The sequence below is a fragment of the Limulus polyphemus genome, unplaced genomic scaffold (assembly GCF_000517525.1).
Source record: "Limulus polyphemus unplaced genomic scaffold, Limulus_polyphemus-2.1.2 Scaffold4675, whole genome shotgun sequence".
NCBI lineage: Eukaryota > Metazoa > Arthropoda > Merostomata > Xiphosura > Limulidae > Limulus > Limulus polyphemus.
Window position 1 is genome coordinate 18,768 of NW_013670285.1, and position 7,301 is coordinate 26,068.

The window sequence follows — 7,301 nt, forward strand, 5'->3', positions numbered from 1 at the left end:
TGTGGTTAACCCTCTGTAAAAAAACTATAGAGTGTAGTTAACCCTCTGTAAAAAAACTATAGAGTGTGGTTAACCCTCTGTAAAAAACTATAGAGTGTGGTTAACCCTCTGTAAAAAAACTATAGAGTGTAGTTAACCCTCTGTAAAAAAACTATAGAGTGTGGTTAACCCTCTGTAAAAAACTATAGAGTGTAGTTAACCCTCAGTAAAAAACTACAGAGTGTGGTTAACCCTCAGTAAAAAAACTATAGAGTGTGGTTAACCCTCTGTAAAAAACTACAGAGTGTAGTTAACCCTCAGTAAAAAACTATAGAGTGTAGTTAACCCTCAGTAAAAAACTACAGAGTGTGGTTAATTAATCTTCAGTAAAAAACAAAAACAAGTGCTATACTGAACACAACAGTTTTTAGTTTAACACGCAATAAATACGTAACACTGTTTGATATACAATACTTAAACAATACCTCAGTCTCTTTATTTAATACTAGCTGAAGTACTCGTCCCCTGTTATTTAATACTAGCTGAAGTACTCGTCCCCTGTTATTTAATACTAGCTGAAGTACCCGTCCCCTGTTATTTAATACTAGCTGAAGTACTCGTCCCCTGGACGGACGTTATGTAAGTTCGTGATCAATGAAAGGTTATCTTCGGACATGAAAAGTTGCTTCCCTTGTATGTAATTGTAAAAAAAAACGCCCATAAAGACTGCAAAACGCAAAATGTGAAACTGAAAATTTGTATGGACCCAACAAACTTGCATGCCAAGTTTGGTAATGATCCATTAACAGGGGGCGAAGTAGTGGTAAAAAAAATGCAAAAACGCTCATAAAAACCGTCAATCGAAAAAATGCAAAACTGATAATTTGTATGTTCCCCCCGCATGGAATTAATGAACCTCCATACCCAATTTAATGAAGATCCATTCACATATGTTCGAAGTAGTTACATGGACATACAACAGACAGTAAGTATTATTATATTTATATAGACACATCATGGTTTTTGTTTGATGTACATCATAACAATACATTGGTATTTTTGTTTTTATATCTGGTACAGGAACATTCAAGTCGATCTTTATGTTATACATACATACATTAACCACCAGTGTGAAGGTGATGGTTAGCTTAATTCACTCCTTTTGTTGTTGCTGATGAAGATACTGAAAGATCTTTCTGCCGAGTTTCGTCAGTTGTTACGCTAAATCGTTTCGGTATTATATTTGGTCAACTGCGTTCTTGAACCGGATGAAGTTATTGTGGTCAAAGCAACTTCGTCCTTCACTTTGTTCAAAGAGAAGGCCAACAGCCTGTTGTTATGGAGCGGAAATTCTTCTATTTTCCTCTATATTTTATAGGTCGCTGCCTTTGTAGTAAGTAGTTCTCGAGGGAAAGATGAAGAAAAAAAACGCTTCGAATCGAAATCTGTAGTTATGCTTATAGACCTTGTTTCTCTGTGAGTCGGACCATGAGAAAAGTGTGGATTCAGGATCTCCACGTGAGTCGGACCATGAGAAAAGTGTGGATTCAGGATCTCCATGTGAGTCGGACCATGAGAAAAGTGTGGATTCAGGATCTCCATGTGTGTCGGACCATGAGAAAAGTGTGGATTCAGGATCTCCATGGGATGAAGAACTTCGTATAAGTATCTACTGAAGCTACAAAGGTACTTTGTCGTTAAAAACTCCCATAATTCTGGACATAAGTTCACGTCCAACAAATTGTGACTCTGACATCCAACAAGCATATTAACGTTTAAAATGTTTAACTGATTGTAATCGATGAACTCCTCTAAAAATGTTCCAACTTACCTCTTCACTTGGAGCAAAATTTCGCATTGTACTTAGTTTAAAAACGAACGGAAACAGGACCAGTAGCACGCTTTATTGTTGGCGGGCGTGACCCAAAGATTAACGTGCTCAGATTGTGAATCCCATGGTTCATGGTTCGCGTCCCGATACAGCGAAAAAGAAATGTGCTCCGTACTTTTGGGGGCCCGTAGGTACATTATACGAGCGACGTTCAAATTTCACTATTCGGTCAGAGAAGAGTTGGGTTGGCGGTGGGTGCTGTGGATTAGCTGCCTTCTCTTTAGTTTATTATCTCACGTTTAGGGATGAACAAATAACGGAACGGAGTCCTAATTCTGGGCTCCATTAATAGGCTTAACATATTAATAGGTTTCAAGTGCGAAGTACGTAATATCAAGTTTTAAAACGACCTCAGCAAGCAGTTTGGTAGCTTTTCGCTACAGATTGTTTGTTTATTCTCACGGAAACCTAAAACATTTACCATTTTTCTCAGTTTAGTTTGTGCAACTTGGAAATCGAGAAAACGAATTCGCTGTTTGATCACACTGAGAGATCAATATAACTAATTAGGTCCTTTTTACCTTCATTGATTTAAAGGGCTTCTTACATACAGATTCTCGAAGAGAACGCGATCTCCTACACACCGGTAGAAAACAGAAATTTTTAATACATCTTTTCTACTGACGTCAGCCGCAGTCTCTCTCTCTCTCTTTTTATCCACAATCTACTGACCCTGTAATAAAGTTAATGGAAAACGTCTCTGTCGTTGGGGGGAAACTACATTTTTCCATTAAAAATTCAACTGTTATAAAGATTTTACTGCCTTACACAGTGCGGGCTATAACTTCTTTAATGTGAATACACGGACTGGGAAACGTTCGGTAAATATGAATCACGTTTAATGTTCGAACGTGGACATGCCAGTGTTCGCCAGCTTTGGTAGCTATCTATTTCAATGACAAAGCTGGCGGCGAAGCGACACGGCCCATGTTTTTTAAGCCCTGTCTTCCCCATAAGTCGATAACACACGCTCGAATCTCTGTCGTATCAGGATATAGTGTGAGTTATGGCTGATATAAATCTCTCTCTTTTTTTTTTCAAAGGACGCGCAATTTTAGGGTCCGTTTTAGGAGGGAAGAGAAGTAGCTGGAAACAGAAAACATAGTAAACACAAGTGATCTAACCTAGTAACACAACTTACCATAATGTAGCCTAACAATACAAGCATACTACAACCTAGTAACACAACTTACCAAAATGTAGCCTGACAGCACAAGCATACTACAACCTAGTAACACAACTTACCAAAATGTAGCCTGACAACACAAGCATACTACAACCTTGTAACACAACTTACCAAAATGTAGCCTGACAACACAAGCATACTACAACCTAGTAACACAACTTACCCAAATGTAGCCTGACAACACAAGCGTGTTACAACCTAACAATATTAACACAGAACGTCAATTAAATATGTGATTGGTCATTAATTACTGATCTCTGTGTAATACTAGTAGTCTTTCATTGATTACAGACTAGTTTTTGATTGGTTGGTGTTGAATTATAAAAAGTTTCGTGTACTGTTACGTTTGTCATTGACAACTGAATAATTTCAACAAAATATGTTTAGTTCCTCATTGACTAATTCTTTCGATTTTATATATAAATAACTCCCATAGTGTCAGGATGTTTAAACATACACAACGAAAACAAAAAAGACATGTTTACTATTTCATCACTTACATGGAAATGTAGAATGGTACATTTTGAAGGGAAGTACCATTTATTCGTGTTGGTAGAAAATTCTAAACTCACATATTATGAACCACACGCTTTTCGATGCTACAACAAAGGTTACATTGTGTGTCCCATGTATGTGTCCGTGATAGCGAAAGATAGGAAACATAACGGACATTAAAAATGCAATACAAATACATAAAGGTATCAATACTGAAAAGAAAGACATACTTTATCATGTCATCCTGTATCACTGTGTCAAGTTTGGTGCTGATTGGTCAAGAAATGTGGAAACGTGTAAGGAACAGACAGACAGACACACACATATCGACGTTTATTTATTTAGATTACTCATAAGTAAACAACAGTATTTCGACACGGGAGAATAGAACCTTGAAATAAACGTCGTTATTGTTTTAAGTATTTCGTAATTAGAAACGTGTCAGAAATGAGTAAATAAATATAGTTCTTTAATAATTTTTGTCAAAGAAAAAACGCGAGACCGAAAGCTGTAGTTTTATTGGCACTTGGTTTCTTTGGTGTTTACATTGTGTTTCCCCCAGTAGAGGGAGCTCTCCAGTTTAGCGTAAAAAAAAGAAAACACCTATCGTGGGTAGCGAAGCGTTGCTATTTCCTCACAAGAGGGCGTAACATGATATGTTAAAAAATGGCTCTTTTCAGTTAGAGGTGATAGTGTGTTCAGGGTAGGAAGGTCAGGTTTGTTGAGGTTTCTTGTGTGTCGGTTTTTGTCCCCTTGATCGGATACATTATAAACAAATGTATCGGTAGTATTGTGTCACAGAGCGTGAAGTGGATTTTCTTTCTTGTATATCACGAGATGGTACAATACGTGAATGAAACACCATACAGTGTTTATTTTGATAACTAATACACTAACGCTAGAGCTTGGCTTGTAGCTTTGTTTCCCAGACGAATAACACGTCATTGTTGGTCAACAAAAACTCACTTGGACAGAAATAAATTAGTCATTTACACAAGTCATTTGTGGACACTGTGATTCGTCAGAATAGCGGTAGCATGGTATGGGGAATGTAGCAAGTAATTACGTAATTAAACTTGACTTCTAATAGAAGAAGCTGGGTCTTCATCATGGAAAGTATAATTCAGTAGAACGAGGCAGCAACAACGAACATTTGACTCGTATTTGTACAGTAACAAACATTTAATTCTTGAACGTTTCGGAATATACATATTCCATCTTCAGCAATCTATATTGTACAGGGTAAATTATTAATTGTAACAATCCAATACTTAATTTAGGCATTACAAAAACTAAAGTTATCTTAGCTTCCTTGTAACAGGTTGACTTATAATGGTCAGGTACCAAGATCTAGAATTACTACTTTATCTTATAATAATTGAGACACTAAAACAACAGCTAACGTATATTCTTTAACAAACAGATTCGCTTTGGTGTTTGGTACACGAAAGGCTTAACTGCTTATTCAGATATTGTTTCTCAGGGTTAGAAATCTAAAAGCAACTGTGAAAAATAGCCTTTGTTGAAAAAATAAGACTGAAGAAGCCACTAGTTTTTTTTTGTTATTTTCTGGGTGCAACAAACGCAGAATTCTTCAAGAACCAAACTCATATTTTTTCTGAATGTGTGAGGGAGGGGACAGTAGGAACAGGTTTGTTCTCGGAAATCTAGGGGGAAAACAACTAGAACAGTTGATGGAACTGTGTCCTCTTCTTTCACATATACTATAGAACAGTTGATGGAACTGTGTCCTCTTCTTTCACATATACTATAGAACAGTTGATGGAACTGTATCCTCTTCTTTCACATATACAATAAAACAGTTGATGGAACTGTGTCCTCTTCTTTCACGTATACAACAGAACAGTTGATGGAACTGTGTCCTCTTCTTTCACATATACAATAGAACAGTTGATGGAACTGTGTGTGAACCTCTTCTTTCACATATACAATAGAACAGTTGATGGAACTGTTTAACACACAATATAACTGATATGGAAGAACGACGAAACAACAATAGGGACATTACGGCAACACTTAAAAACTACATAATTTTTAGTAATTTTGGAAATTCGCAGTTTTCATCTAAACGATCTAGAAAAAAAATGTATCAATAATACTCATTATACGAAACAAGTAAAAAATAGAATATGTTAAATTATATCGAATAAATTATAGAAAAGAATAAAAAAGAAAGGAGGAGCCAGATTTTCCAGTGTATAGTATAGTGTCAGGACGACAAAGGTTATCCTTTATTTGTAATAACGGATGTTGCACGTATAGTAAAGTTATCCTAAAATCAGATATTAGTTAGAAATTTTCCACTATTTATAATGTCAGTGGAGCCTGAATTTACAAGTTTTTGTTTATGTTAAGAGTACTGAAATATCGTAGTCTTTCAAACCGTCACGAAAAACTTCCAGTCTTTATAATGTTAGTTAGATGATGTTCCAGTCGCAAGGACAAAAAATGTTCCAGTGTGTATAATGTCAGGAAAACGTATATTTTCCAGTATTTATAATGTCAAGAAGACAATGATCTCTCGGTCTTTATAAAGCCAGGAAGGCGAGATTTTTCAGTCTTTAGAATGTCAGAAATACGGAAATATTTTACTCTTTATAATATAAAATTATTACATGTAAGGTAAGGCAAGAACTGTTTTTAATTCACAATTCGATGGAGAGATACCCCATTGGTTACCTTTGTGTTAGTTAAGCTTCGAGTTCTTACACTTCAGATTAGGAGACAATGCTTTTTTTGTTGTTGTTGTTGTTATTTTTCAACTCACAATCTGCAGGTCGCGGGTTTGAATCTCCGTCACCGAACAAGTTTGACCTTTCAGCCGTGGGGGCATTATAATGTAACGGTCAATCCCACTCTTCGTTGGCAAAAGAGTAGCCCAATAGTTGGCGGTGTGTGGTGTTGACTAGCTGCCTTCCCTCTAGTCTATCATTGCCAAATTAGGGATGGCTATCGCAGATAGCCCTCGTGTAGCTTTGCGCGAAATTCAAGACAATCGTTCTTTTTTTTTCGGATTAAAGTACATGTGAATAATATGCACTTAATGCGCATGTCCTCGTGCACGCACGAGCTCAAACACTCTCCTTTTATTGAGTAACAGTCACCCTTTACTAAGTAACAGCATGCATGGCTGATCGAGGCACGTTTCTCCTCGTGAACCCCTCTATCCAGCAATCACATATTCACTGGGTCATAGGTAACTACATCGATCGCTGTTCGCTTTCGTTTTGTCTTGACAAATAATCAGGGTAAGACGAGTTTTGTTCAATCTCGCTCAAGACAATTATATATGTACACAGTAATCTTAGAAGTACAGAAGAACAACTTGGACTATACAGGTGGGATACGATCTGTTTGTGTATAATGACAAAAATAATAATAATCGAAAATGTTTAAACAACTGTATTCAAGAACAAAATAATTTCATTGTTAGAGAAATAAAATATTTTTTGTAATGAAAATTAGAAATAACAATGAACTATTGAGATTGTCTAAAAAAATCCAATATCACGTTATTTTCTGATCTGACCAATATCTAGCATTAGCATTTCTTCACTATACGGCCAATTTCTGACTACACCATTACTTCACTATACGACCAATTGCTGACTACACCATTACTTCACTATACAACCAATTTCTGACTACACCATTACTTTATTATCTGAGTATAGTAAAGTAATGGTGTAGTCAGAAATTGGGGGCCAATTTCTGACTACACCATTACTT